The sequence below is a fragment of the Canis aureus genome, chromosome 21 (assembly GCF_053574225.1).
Source record: "Canis aureus isolate CA01 chromosome 21, VMU_Caureus_v.1.0, whole genome shotgun sequence".
Lineage (NCBI taxonomy): Eukaryota > Metazoa > Chordata > Mammalia > Carnivora > Canidae > Canis > Canis aureus.
In genome coordinates this window covers 40,599,122-40,614,687 of record NC_135631.1, presented here as the reverse complement: position 1 = coordinate 40,614,687, position 15,566 = coordinate 40,599,122, and the positions used below count along the sequence as shown (strand labels likewise).

General features: G+C 40.5%; 1 protein-coding gene across 3 annotated transcripts in view; it reads right to left on the bottom strand.

Moving 5' to 3' along the window:
* The window catches only part of LHFPL3 (LHFPL tetraspan subfamily member 3), a 560,027-nt gene that overhangs the window by 177,757 nt on the left and 366,704 nt on the right, over positions 1 to 15,566 (bottom strand). The gene's annotated exons all lie outside the window — the stretch shown is intronic.

Below are 15,566 nucleotides of genomic sequence, written 5' to 3'. Positions count from 1 at the left end.
CTGTGTCCCACTCTTCTGGGCTGGGGATCTAACGTGGGGCAGGCTTGATTTTCCAGTGCTGTCTAGGAGTAGGAAAGTAAGTAGGCCTAATTTTGAGGTAGCAATTTAGGAAGTCCTTTTGGCTGAGAGACCCAGGGCCATTTCTTCAACCTAATCTTTCTCATAATAAAGGAGATATTTTGGTTTCCTGCTGCCAATTCTTCTCTCTCTCTCTGGGTTCAGAGCTCAGGAGGATTTCCCAGTTTGGGAGATGAAGTCTTTAATTAGAGTACCAGGATGGTTGGGTTGGGGCAAGTACCTCTTCTTCTTCTTCTTCTTTTTTTAAAGATTTTATTTATTTATTTATTTATTTATTTATTTATTTATTTATTTATTTATTTATTTATTTATGAGAGAGAGAGAGAGAGAGAGAGAGAGAGATATGCAGAGACACAGGCAGAGGGAGAAGCAGGCTCCATGCAGGGAGCCTGATGTGGGATTCGATCCTGAGACTTGGGGATCACGCCCTGAGCCAAAGGCAGATGCTCAATAGCTGAGCCATCCAGGTGTCCCAAGGGTGAGCACCTCTTCTAGGTGGCAGATGGCTGGGTTGTATCCTCACAGGGTGGAAAGAAAGCTAGCATGCTCTCTGCCCCTTCTATGTAGGCACTAATCACTCATGGAGGCCCCATGCACACGACCTAATTACCTTCTAAAGGCCCCACCTCCTCATACCATCATCACGCTGGGATTAGAATTTCAACGTATGTATCTCAGGGAGACATAAAAATCCAGTCCATTGCAGAGAGGGGACAGAGGACTTTCATTGCTTCTCAGTCAGCCCCAACATTATTTTCTGTTTCACATCTGAGTTAGCTGAGGCACAGAACTTTCAGAGCTTGCTGAAGATTGTACAAAGCCCAAGAATAGGACAACTAGATTTGAATCAGACAGTCTAGTTTTGGAATCTATGCTTTTAACACCAACTATGCTATTACCCTTTCCTTATCAACAATAATCATGCACGAAAAATCACTTTAGAATATTGGTTTTAGTCCTAAGAACACTTTCAGAATCTTGGCAGAGCTTAGCATGGTGTTTCTAATTAGACATTTATTCTCTGAGTTACAAGAGCTCCTACTAAAATGATACTTAGAAACTGTGCTTTTATATGTATAAATATTTCCTTTGTTTACACTACTATTCACCTAATCAGTATTTCATCTTACATGTAGTGCCAAGATCATTAGGGTAATTATAATGTCTACATGGGTGGAATGGGAATTAATGAGGTTTTACTACATAAATGCACATATATTTGGATTTATACACATTTCACAAGAAAATCCACCCTGATTTTTTGGCTTGATATTTTGGCTTGATATTTTAAGTTGCCTATGTGTCAGCCAAACATTCTTGTATGCTCTTTAATGGTATATATTCCTTTTGAGATTATATATGTAAATATTTATGTCTATGAATATATATGCACCTCCTTAATTTATACATGGTTACTTGTATGTAAGATAATATCTGCTTTGGGTAAAAATAAAGATATGAATCAATTAGGTTCTGTATAAGTTTTTGGGTAACTTGTCTGGATTTTAATAGACACATTGTTTTAATGAACCCTTTGATAGACATAACTGAAGGTGCTGGCAGGTCACAAACATGTCTGATAATTGTTTTCGGGTGCTTGTTTGCAGGAGAGTCCTTGAATCAGGCAACATTTTCATGTGCTTAAATCTACGCTGCATTTCAGCCACAGGACCTGAGAAGAGATTATCTTTCTCCATGGCCATATGAACAGAACCCTTTGTAGTGCACGTATCACCATTCTCTCAGCAAAATCCGCTCGAGCCAGGATAACACCGAAAGCAAAGCACCACAGACTAATAATTACCCAGCCTGCAGTTCTCCATGTGGCTTGTCATGCCATGGCTATTTTATCTCTAAAACAAGGAGGCCAGTGGAGATCATTGAATGTTACCTCCTATTTACCTTGAGTTAATCATATTCAGGAATAAATCCATACTTATTTGATGCTCCATATGTACCCATATTATGGGAAAGGATGAGCTTGTAAAAATGCTTCACAAACTGACCCAGTGTCTTCCTGCACAGCAGGTGGACAGAGGGTGGCACACTCGCTCTCTGTCCTGATTCACCATGGGACTCTGGGAAAATCACTGTTGGCTGCAATTGGACAAGGTCAGGGATCTCATGCCAATCTGGCTGCCAGTATTTCATTTCTCAGTACAAGGGGTAACTTGAGAAGCAACTAAATGCCTTCCCAGGGAGGATGAGCTCTGTGAGGTCTGCTGGACCCCCTGGAAGCAGAGCACCCATTTCTACACACTTCCCTGAAAGAGAATTTGGCACCAGTACAGTATTATGGTGGCGAGCTTTTCTTTGACACAGCTTGCTCACCTTTTTATGTCGTTTTTAAAAAAGATTTTATTTATTAATTTGATACAGAGAGAGAACAAGCAGGGGGAGCAGCAGGCGGAGGGAGAGGAAGAAGCAGACTCCCCGCTGAGCAGGGAGCCCGATATGGGGCTCCATCCCAGGACTCTGGGATCACGACCTGAGCTGAAGGCAGGTGTTTAACTGACTAAGCACCCTGGTGCCCAGTTTATGTTTTTTTTTTTTTTAATTTTAGTGCAGTTGACAATATTATATTAGTTTCAAGGATACATAGTGATTCGCCCTTTATGTACATTAGAAAAATGCTCACCATGACGAGTGTAACTACTATCTGTCACTATATGTAGATATTACAATATTATTGACTATATTCCTTATACTGTACCTTATATCGCCATGACTTACTTATTTTCTAAGTGGAAGTTTGTACCTCTTAATCCCCTTTCCCTATTTTGCCCATCCTCCCCCACCACCAACTCCATTCTGGCAACGACCAATTTGTTCTCCGTATTTACGAGTTCATTTGCTCACTTTTGATTTAATTCTCCTGAAGTAACATTTTAATGCTTTAGAAACTTCAAATGGCAAAAATCGATTGTTGAAAGGAAACTGGAAAAACTAACTATTGCATGCTAAAAATGTCAGAAGCAGAACCAAGCTCAAGAAAGGCGAATGCTCCTCCATCCTTTGTAAGGAAGGATCTCACTTTCAAGGGATTATCAGATACACACATTTATACATTTCTAACAGACTCCCAGGCTGTGCTTTTTTCACAGTTTAGCTGATTTTCTAGCTATCTATCTGTCTGTCTGCCTGGCTGCCCATCTATCTTTATCTACGTATCCCTCTGCACCAGTTCTGGTCCTTACACAGTTAAAGAACAGTTGTATAGGCTATAGAGCGCTGTCATTCTCTTCGCAGAAAGGACTCATAATATCATTCAGAACAGACATGATCAAGACCAGATACTGAATTATTTTTCCACCATATTGAAAAGGGCAGAGCAGCATGATGGGGCTCTGGGTAACAATCTTCAAGCTGACTGTTCCTTATGTCTATTCTGCTTCTCTTCAGCGTCACTTCCTCCCTCCCATTCCCTCATTCCTTGGATGCTTAAGATCAAGGTTATATGGACTCAGAGGAACTGATTTATGACATTTAAAACAAAAAAATATATAAAGAAAAGTACAACTGTGGCAAATTGTTTAAATCCCCCACCCCCCCTTTTTTTTTCTTATTTCTTGCTCCTTTTTCCCCATCAGATTTTCCTTAAAGTGTGTTTTTAGGCTTCCATTCTCTTTGCTGTCCCTTCAAAACAAATTATGCAGACTTTGGAAAATAAATAATTTGAGATATATTAGGCTTTGACCGATCGATGGCAAGATCTTCTGGTAATTTATGTATTTATTGCTGCTGCTTTAGAACAAGAAACTCCCCAGAGAAACTGAATTGGAATTGGCAGTAGGTATCAAAAAAAGTGTAGGACAAAAACCAGGTCAAAAAAGGGTAAAAGAAGTCAGTGTGTTAAATGTTCTGTCAAAAAATTTTCACACATCTTTCAACTTCAAATTCTGAAAGCAGTAGCCAAAAGTTTATAGATAAAACCTTGACCAGTGTGACATTTGAACAATGCTTGAATCAGAACAATGACTTCCCTTGACTAAAATGAAATTTAACCCAGTCTTAACCCACCAGTGAAATGTGCACAAGGTGGTTTTGCTTTGAACTCAGGTGCTACACAGTGGCCTCTGGCAGGGCTGAGGGTAAATTCTAGAGCCTGAGGAGGAGCTTGAGCTTTTGCTCTCTGCCCTTGGGGATATTTCCTCCCCACAGGGCTCTGTCTTTCACCCCTTATCCACAGGGTCCGGGTTCCTTCTGGGAATACAAAAGATCTGTTGTGATTCATTTGCTACTCTCCCATCTGAGGCTAGGGTTTGCTGATGGAATTGTAGTACTGGGATGATCTAAGGCATTTTAAGTTCTGGGGTGAATTACTGATAGACTCCACTAGTTAGAAACATTTAATAAAGTGATAGGATGGTGCACTTGTTCCAATATATTTCACTAAAGAATTTCCTTGTTCTTCTTTTATTTATATATTTTTACTACTATCTCAATCTAGACACAGTACCAGTTACCTGTTTGCCCAGAGTAGGAGATACTAGTTCTTGTTGAACACATATATGACCTGCGCAGAGCTTAACATTTCTGAATGGATACTGAGAACAGTCTAAAATAGCCATCATCCAGGCTTGGTCTTGGGTCTGGTCCCTATCTTTACTTGTACCCAGCTCAGGGGAGTCAAGAGAAGATGAATACACGTTCTCCACCCTGCAACACTGCCTGCTGCCCCTCTCCAAGGCCTCGTTTGTAGTTCTTCAAAGAGAAGTCAACTTATTTTTAAAGATTTATTTATTTATTTATTTATTTATTTATTTATTTATTTATTTATTTATTTATGAGAGAGAGAGAGAGAGAGAGAGAGACAGGAGAGAGGAGAGAGTGCATGAGTGGGTTGAGGGAGAGGCAGACTCTGCTGAGCAGGGAGCCTGATGCGGGATTTGATCCCAGGACCCCAGGGTTGTGACCTGAGCCGAAGGCAGATGCTTAACCGACTAGCCATCCAGGTACCCTGGAGAAGTCAATTTTTATATATAAAATAAATAGCATTTAAGACAAATATGGTGTTGATTCTAGAGTCACTTGCAATTTAAACATTCCCTATTCATAATGTGTATTTGTCTTCTATTGTTACTGGAACACGTCACTACTGCAAACCTAGTGAGGGTAAGTTAAACACCACAAATGGATTATCTTATATTTCTATAGATTGGAATTCTGATATAGGTCTGAGTGGGCTAACATTAAGGTGTGGTAGGGCTGCGTTCCATTCTGGAGGCTCCAGGGGACAATTCACTTCCTTCTCTTTTCCAGCTTTAAGACACTACCAGCATTCCTTGCTTCATGGTGCCTTTCCATCTTCAAGGCCAGCAATAGCAAGTCAGGTCTTTTTCATGAGCCATCTCTCTAATCCTCTCATTTGCTTCTTCTTCTAGTTTTAAGAATTCATGTGATTATGATCCCAGGGTCCTGGGATTGAGCCCTGTGTCAGGCTCCTTGCTTAGTGAGGAGTCTGCTTCTCCCTCTCCCTTGGCTGCTCCCCCGTTCTCTAAGTAAATAAAATGGTTTTTTAAAAATGTATCATTAAATATATATATATATAATTCATGTGATTAGATTAGGCTAACTTGGATAATCTCCCCATCACAACTTCTGCTGATCAGCAAACTTAACTGTGTCCACAAACTCCCCCTTCCATGTAACCTAATATAGTCACAGGTTCCCAGGGCCAGTGTGTGGACATCTTTGTTAAGCTTTATGCTACTTGGCATCTAATATTACGTATATTGTGTGTTGTTAAAATCTTGTTCCTGTCTTCCGATTTGTAGTTACTGGGGTCCAGATTGAGGCACATAAAGTCAGCTGTAGATTTATTGTATGGGATGAACCCTGAGTACCCGTGCCTCCCATGGCTGGCCTTCCATGATCACTGCTGGGTTTTCCCAGCCTGTAATATGGTTCTGTCTTGGTTTCTTGTTGGGACCAACATTTGATCTTATTTTGAGTCTGCTTGTCTGGAGTCCTGATATTCTGCTTGGCTCTGGCTGTGTAAAAAAAAAAAATTTAAGTCCTTAAAGCAAGCTTGAGTTATGTTCCAAGAAAGTGGATTGCCTTGACCAAAGCAAGTGATGTTCAGGAAGGCCTTGACTTGTGGGCCTTGTTGCTGCAGAACCTAATCCACCGCTTGCCCACTCTCTGGCTTGGATACTACCTCCAGCTTGATCAAGCCTGACTTTGGAATCCTTTGTGCCACTGGCTATTCCCAGTAGTGGCTCAGTGTAAAATCAGTCTTGCTTGTCCCAATATTCTCCCTTTCAGCACTGGCTTCCTGTTGGGGTTACATCTGGCTAAACCCATCGAGACTGCAGCAAACAAGACCATCTCAACAGCTCCAGCCCTGTAGAGGTCATCACCAGAGGCTATATTGTCTCCATTCTTTCTTATAATGTGGGTGATACAACACACAAAAACTGTGACATCTGCAGAGTGACAGGGCTAAAGAAAAGTTTCCTGAAACTTCTGCCACGTGACACACTTGGAAGTTTGAGTAAGAATACATATGAGTTGTCCCCTCATCTCTAGGTACTGGGGTAATCAACCTGTGGCCCAACCTTGACACCTCTGAACCTATCTTCATGAAGGCATGAAACACACTGGGAGGTCCAGACGTAGTTGCTGGGAGTTAGTTATGGGTCTAGTGTATAGAGTGAGCTCAATATCTCAATTCTTACCCATGACTCCCATGTGATGAATGCTGATCTCTGGACACTAATGACATTATTTTATATGAAGCCAGAGTCATCCTTTAGGCTTCCGAGAGTCCAGAATCCCCAGTGAAATTATTAGTTTGAACAATTTTGAAGAAAATAAAAAGATCTGTCAGAGGAATTGGAGCAACCAGCAGTAGTGCCTTCATTTGCCTGGACTATTCTGTAATGTAAAATAAGAGCAAACATCATTGAATACTGGTGCCAAGCATTCTCTTATATGAACCAACCCATTTAAACTGCATCACATCCCTATGAAGTAGGTACTATTATTCCCCGCATTTTATAAAAGATGAAACAAGAAGGGAGATCTTAAGTACCTTGAAAAATGTCACAGTACATAAGTAAGGTGCCAGGACTGACACCTTGGGTACTCTGACAGCTGTTCCATCTCTTAACCATTATATGGTTATAGAGTTTAATTTTTACTATTCTGGGAAAATACATGGCTTTCCTCCAACAGTAAAATTAGAATGCTAAAAAAGAAGTAGATTCACCCAAGAACTGGTGAGACTGATGTAGATAATCTGGCAAAGACTGGTCTGTGACTTCATTAAGTGCAGTCAGCATGTAAGGTCAAAGTCGGTTGGAAGGCATGCAAACATTGGACTCACCAACAAATATCTGTATTGCAGTACATCGCTAGAAGGCTATTACTGAGAAATTGTCTTGTGGTGGAACAATGCTAGAGCTTCCACGAACATTAAGAAATGGACCAACTTATCTCAACGTATTGGCATTCTGAATTGTCAAAATGACATCCCTAGAAATAACTGGCAGCAAAATCTCAGTAAACTAAACATAGGAACTTCATTGATTTTTGTTGTTGTTGAACGTTAGAGCAATATATTCCCAGCTAAGGGAGTTCTTGTCAGGGGCTGATGGGAGTCTTGAAAGGGGCCATTTTTTGAATAGCCAGACATAAAGCAATTTTACTTATCCTTGACAAACAGACTCTTCATTCAGGTAATTATTATTTATGTCACAGATCTGGGGATATCAATGATTAAAACAAATCTAATTCCCTTTGTCAAGGGACTTGTGATCAAAAAAGTTCCCCACTTTAGCTGCTGTAATGAGTAACCAACCAAATGAGGACAAAGGGAGACAGAGCCTGCTGAGTGTAAATGAACATATAATTTTGAGCCTCCAAGCTATGCTTTGTTTGGAATCTCAAATTTAAGATTTCATTTTGTTTTGTTCCAGACCATTATTCTTTCCACCAGATCTAAGATTTGGATGAGGACGGGGCACAGAGGACTGAGATTTGGAGGAGGGAAGTAAAACAGTGTCGGGGGGGGGGGGTGTCGATTTCATTACAGCATAGAAATATATAACTATAGGTATAAATATAACTGTTAAGAATAGGAAGGTAACTAGTATCAAAATAGAAATATGCAGTGGAACTTCCAATTACCAGGGAGACAAAAGAGATTTTTAAAAAGATAATAAATTTAGCCAAAGAACTGTGAACTTAGTTTAGTCTCAAGCTGAAGGAGGTCTGGGAATGTCTCTGTTTTATTGCAGTATGATTCAAACGCCAGCTCCCTATATCATCAGTAGTGTGGTGTGTGGTGTGTGGTGTTCATCTCTTCTATTGAAGTGTAGACAACAACAGATATCAATGTCAGATGTTTCCAGAGTGAAGATATGTTTCTTGAAAGATCCCACAAACAGGGAAAATGACTTACCATTCCTCTATTTTGGATGAGGACACCTCATATCTTCTCCAGTGCCAGATCCCAGAATGCTACCCAGAAACCTGAAGTGATCTATGGACTGGAAAAGCTGACAAGAACCTCACTCTTGGGCCTTTCTGTAGTGATGGGTTTTTGGTTGTTTCTGCTAGCCCTCTAAGCTGGCCGTTGAAGGTGAGGGGGAGAGAGTTCTAGGCATTCACACTTCTGCTCTCCTCCTTCCCTTTTATTTCTGACATATCCTAGGCCTTTGACCTCTCTGATGTCCCTCTGAATTTTCTTAGTATTTTCTGGAATTAAGCACCATTTCATTTTTTTGGACTACTCTTGCTTGGTTTGGATTGGATTGGCTTGGCTGGTAGAGTCATGGCAAATATGTCCCCCTACACCTCACTTCTTCTTTTATGCATCCCCTTTCCTGTATTGGGTAGAGAATCACACTAGTTCCTTAAATTCTGAGGGAAGTTTTTTTCAGTCATGCAGATGATATCAGTGGAGAACTCAGCATGTCTTATTTATAAGCCAGGATGGAGCCGGTGTACTGAAATATCTAAACAATATCTAAACAGAGAAAATGGAAAAGGCACAGCTCTGTACCTAAAACTCTTCATGTGTAAGAGGGACAGAAGGAACGTTCTCTTTGTGGTCCCAGCAGGACCTCTTCAGGGGTAGTTAGATTCCTAAAGGCCACTGAGTTTCCTTGAGGTTCCAGCTGACATGTGGCCATACACCCTGGTCTTCCTAGGACATCACTTGCAGCAGTATCATAGACTGCTCTCCTCTGGATGATGGCTCTTTCAACCTCATGGTTTCTATGGGGTTCCAATTATGCACATCAATTGTGACCAGGAAGTTTCCACATCTGGCAAGGAGGTGATGTTTATTTTATTCATCTCTGGCTGATACAATTCTAAATTTGTCAGAATATATTTTTCATTGAACAGCTGGTTAGAAAACCTATGCTTCTGGCTCTTCCCTGAATGAACCCTATGTACTCTGGGAAGTGGTGTAGTCTAGAGTGAATTAAACCTAATGGAGCATGAACATAGGGCTCCATCTATCTGTTGTCAGGCACTTTGAGATATTGGGTTTGACTGGAGGTGGTGCTTTGGATGTGCTTGAGTGATGATGCCACCATTCCTCTGGCACACCCGGGATGCTGAATGCTTGGTGTCAAATTGAGAATGAAGATCTAAAGCTTCTTTTTGTTTTCTCCTCACCATGCACTGAGAAACCAGGACACTGGTCTGCATGATATATCAGTGTACTTGTGCATCAGAGCTTGTAGCTACCACCCCTAATTCCCCACCCACTTGGACAATTGCCACTACTCATCTTTACCAGTTTTAATTTTTTTTAAAGATGTTGCCAAGGGGAGCTCCTGGGTGGCTCAGTGGTTGAACATCTGCCTTTGGCTCAGGTTGTGATCCTTGGGATGGTGTACCGCATCGGGCTCCCTGCAGGGGGCCTGCTTCTTCCTCTGCTTATGTCTCTGCCTCTCTCTCTGTGTCTCTCATGAATAAATAAATAAAATCTTAGAAAAAAAATGGCTGGATCCTCAGTCTAGAATGCTACTAACATTGATGCTGACCCCTGAAATTTCATTACCAAGACATACATCACCCACACAACTGACCAATGATGACCTTTCTCCTATTTGAAGAGAGCAGGCCATTATAGGATATTTCGTAAGCTTTTCCACACCAACCTGAAAACTGGCTTCCGGTGAATAGTTAATGCCTACATTTTACTACCCTAACACAGTCAGTTCATACATCCTCAAATGATGCAGTCCTGGAAAGTGATCTTTCCTGAAGATCACTTGTGCTGGTAAATTTTAGCTTTGCCTCAACCTGGAGAAAAAGCTACATCAAGGATGCATGATTTTGCACATGAGAACTTGTTGGTCAGGAAAGTGAGAATATTGCCCATCTGGCCTGACTTGTCCAGCTCCGACAATGTACAGAGGTGCTGGTGATTCTCTTACCCAGTGGTCTGTTGGGCTGCTGAGTCACAGGCCAGGGCTAGATACTACACAGCAGTATCCTGGTTGAGACCTCCCTGTGAGTGACATCTCTGGCTGGTTTATCCACCAGTGGTGTCACTAGCTGGCAGCAGTGGATATTCTGGAACTTTAGGAATGACAAGTAGCATGCCTGTCACTGCTTTGGTCTGACCATAGGTAATGGCTACCATCACCTTGAAATAGGGTCAGACTGCAGGCCTAGGACATCGTTAACCACTTTGCCACCAAAAAAACATAGGGATATGGAGGCCTGAGAACAGGTCCCTGACTCATTGCTCTTCTTGAAAACACAATGAGCAAGATGAGGCTGCCAGCAGAGCCTGGAAACCCTGTGTCAACCTGAGAGTTAGGTCTTTGCTCCTTGTGGTAGAGGGGGGAGTCAGAAACACAGAGAAAGGGGTACTTGGGTGGCTCAATCGGTTAAATATCTGCCCTTGGCTTAGGTCATGATCCCGGGATCTTGGGATGGAGCCTTACATTGGGCTCCCTGCTGAGCAGGAAGTCTGCTTCTCTCCCTGCCCCTCACCTCACTCATGCTCTTTTTCTCTCTCTCCCTGCCTCTCTTTCTCTCTCTCAAATAAGTAAATAAAATCTTAAAAAAAAAAAAAAAGAAAGAAACACAAAGGAAGAAGGCAAAATTGAACTGGATCTGAGGACTTCTACTGCCACAGAAGTGAAAAAAAAAGTGGGACAGAACACTGTGACGCATTGGTGCTCCTTGAGGAGATACAGCTAGAATATACAAGACGTCCTCAATTTATAAAGAAGGAAAAAAAAACTAAAGATGGCTGTTCTTGAGGACTGGAAGAGGGTTTGGAAGACCTGGTAAAACAAATGGCACGAAAGAACAAAATCCCAAGGACAGGAGGGAAAAGACAAGAGATTTGGAGGCTAGAGACCTACGATATAAATATAGTAATCCTTGCTTTCTCTCCCCTTATCTCCAGGGGATACATCCCCCGACCCCCAGTAGATGCCTGAGACTGTAGATAGTACTGAGGCTTACGTATACGGTTTTCCTCTACCTACATACATATGAGAAAGTTTAATGTCTAAATTAGGCACAGTAAAAGATTAACAACAAGAGCTAATAATAAATACAGGATGACTATAACAATATGCTGTAATAAAAGTAATGTGAATGTGGTCTCTCTCAAAATAATTTATTGTCCTATGTTCACCCCTCTTCTTGTGATGATGTGAGATAATGAAATGTCTATGTGGTGAGGTGAATGGCATAGGGATTGTGACATAGTGCTTGGCTATAGTTGACCTTTGGATGATTTGTTAGAAGAATTGTCTGCCTACAGACCCTGGTTGACCGTGGGTAGCTGAAACCACTGGCAATCCAACTGCGCATAGGGGGCTACTGTGTTAAGAGCTCCAAAAAAGAAAAAAGCAACGTCGTTAGAAATACATTTTTTTTTTAAAGAGGGAAATTTCTCTGGAGAAATGTAAGTTTTTAGATTAACAGTTCCCAAGACTCAGGTGGGATTAATGAAAAAAAAATTACATACCTAACTTTATCTTGATGAAGTTTATAAATTACTCAGATCAAAAAAAATCTTTTAAGTTCTCACACAGAAAATGACAACAACAATGACAGCAAAAATAGATTAGTTAAAGCAATAGTTACTGCATGTTACGGAGTTTTGGAAAAAAAAAATACCGAAAGCGTAGATATTATCCCTGTTATCTAGTTATCCCTGAACTAGAATTTTGAGGCATCCCAGCACAAAATCCATACCCTTCAGTGGAAGCAGAAATGCAGCGTTGTGCTGGTAAAGGATTAATGACTCACTCTATAGAATAATGATAAACAAGAACCAAAGCCCTGCTTTGTAGTGCTTGCCAATGTTCATGGTATAAATACTCCTTTTGTGGCCAATTTCAAACTATCAAGGTGATGTCTCCGAACACAGAGTTGGGAAGGGAAGAGTTGATAGGAACTGGTTTCAGGACACCACGTAGACTCAAGAGGCGGGTACTGTAGATAGGAAGAAGTTACAACAGCCTCAAACTTCCATCTTTGTAGAATGTGGGATGAGTAGGCCAAGGAAATAGGTGGGAGGATACTTTTAATTCTGATATGTTAATAGAGAAATACAAGTATGACTACACCTGTTTGGGGGAGATGGTAAGCCTTGGCAGAATTGAAAACAATCATTAGTACTGCCAAGTCGACAGGGCAAAAAATGCAATGAAGAGAGAACTGGCCAAGTCAGAAAAGTAATTGTCATTGTTGTCACTCCTGTCCATCATGTAAGGAGCTTGGAAGTCACCACTTTGTCCTAAGTGTAAGTAAAAAACAGAACGAACTAAAAAATCAACAACTTCTCACATCTGTCAGGGAAGTGAGGTCACAGGGCAAACCCAAAATCCGAGAGACAGACAGGCAGATCCAGAGCATCACAACTTACTGGAGCAGAAACCTCCTCGGGAACCAGTTCTGGGGCAGGAAGAGCTGACCTGTAATTGATGAATTGCTGGAGGCTCAGTGTGGACAAGTCTGGGAGTTAAGAACTCCTGGGGACCCAATCATAGCTCAGCCCCCACACTTCTGTGAGTCCTGCATCCGGGAGCTTTGCCAGGGCTTCAATAAAGATGGGAGCAAAATTCCCTCATGCTTCCAGCAGGGGGAGGGGAACAGGAACCATTTTGGAATATGCTAGAGCATTCTGTTATTCTTAACAAGGCCTGCTGCCCTCAAGGGAAATGGTTTTGTTTTGTTTTTTAAAGCTTTTGTTTATTTATTAATGAGACACACACAGAGAGAGGCAGAGGGAGAAGCAGGCTCCCTGTGGGGAGCCCCATGCGGGACTCAATCCCAGGACCCTGTGATCATGACCTGAGCCAAAGGCAGATGCTCAACCACTGAGCCACCCAGGCATCCCAAGGGTAACTGTTTTACCAGAGCCTAACCTATTAGGATTTTATCAGAACCTAATCAACCTGGGAGAAAGAAAATGCACTCCCTTCTAGCGATGCTGTCCCACCTAAGGGGCAGGAGTGGAAACAGAGGCACATGTAAAGAAAAGTAAGTGGACAGAAAAATAAAGGATGTCAACTATTAAATCTAAAATAATAACACAAAGAGTATCAGTTATTACAGTAAATATGAAAAGTCTGAATTTCCCTATCAAAATACACAATCGTAACAGACAAAATCCAACTACATGTTAACAAGAATCACAGTTAAAACAAAGTGACAAAGAAAGGTAAAAAATAAGGTAACGGGCAAAGAAAAACTTAGCTCATGCAAACACAGTTAAGGAGGAGTAACAGAATTCAGTCAAAAGCATTTAATGGGACAAAGAAGCTTATATACTACCAAAGATGACATCTACGAGAAAAATAAGCTATAACCAAGTTATGTACAAACATAGCCAGCAATGGATAAGGAAAAATTTGCTAAAAATTTGAGGACAAAATGATAAAATTACAGTGGGAGATGTTAATAAATCTCTTTCAGAATTTGACAGATAAAACAGTCTAAAAATAAATAAAGGATTTGAATATCATAATCAACAAGGTCAAATTAATCGACATTTATAGAATTTTTACCCTACAAACAGAATAGAATAGAATAGATCATCTGAGTCCATAGAATACTTACAAACATCAATTTGGTGATAAAGAGCCTAAAGAAATTTATCTAAGTTGGGATTTTAAAAGCTACATCTTGATTTGAAAAGACCAGAAATCAACAATAAAAAGATGACCCAAAAAAACAACTTGGAAATTAAATAGATACCAGGAGCTAAAAAAAAAAAAAAAAAAAAAAAAAAAAAAGATCTTGAACAAAAGGAAAGAAGTCTCTATAACAAAACCTACAGGACTAAGTTTTCTAAGTTTTTCAAGACAGAAGTCTGATGACACATGTTTATTTCATTGTTCTGAGATTCTCATTAAATTGACAATAGGGAGAAAAAGATAATCCCAAAATAGGAGAGTAGATGAAGGGGAGAGTTGTTATTGGCAGCTGAGACCTTCCAGAATTCTAAAGATACATGGAGCAGATGGAGGAAGAGTGAGTGGTTCAACAAGTTGCAAGCAACCACAGCTTCAAATGTGAGATGAAGGGGCCGGGGCTGAGGAGGGACCCTATCAGGAAACTAGAAACATTAGGTAGAACAAGGATGAGAAACGAAGTGGAAAATAGGAGTTAACTGAAGGTATCTGTCTGGAACAGTCAGCCCATTCCTTTCCCAGGTGTGTAATGGCCCAGGCAAAATAATTGGAGAATTTTTTCTAACAAAATTGAACCAATAGTCTGGGAAGAACTAAGGCAACCAGAGTATGGGAATTGACTTTTAAGAGAAAAGAGTGTCTTGCTTTGGTATTTTTGTTTTTTATTTCAAAGACCAATTTATTGTCTGCTTATCTTCAAGTGAAGTCCACCAGTTATTAGTAAGCCCTATTCAGATATGCAAGGTTTACAGAGCTTCTTTTTGCCTCACTCTGGATTTTGAATGGAAAATTAAGGATTAATAGATATTTGAGGAGAGCCTGTGAGATAAGCAAGAATAAGAAAAATAAACAGAAAGAAATGACACCGAAGGAATAAAAAATAATGTAGGGAAAAGAAAATAGAAAGGAAAACAGAACATAATCCTATTGTTCCCCCATACATAGAAATTTCTAGGTAATATCCTCTAAAGAGTTAGAATGGGAGTCACAACAAAAATAATTTCTCAGAAATACAGAATTTCTCAAAGCTGAAAGATGTAAATTTTTTTTTCCTGGAGAGAATCTTTTATTCAAATGTTCAAATCCATATTTCCTTTTCAAAAAAATAAATTTATTTATTTATTTCTAGAGTGTGAGTGGGGGGAGTGGCAGAAAGAGAGAGAGAAAAAGAATCTTAAGCAGACTCTGTGCTGAGTATGGAGCCGAGGTGGGAATTGATCCCAAGATCCTGAGATCATGATCTGCACTGAAATCAAGAGTCAGATGCTTAACAGACTGAGCCACCCAGGTGCCCCACAATCCATATTTCTTAAATATAGTGTGTTTCATAATTTTCTGCCACAAGGTAATTTAACAAAA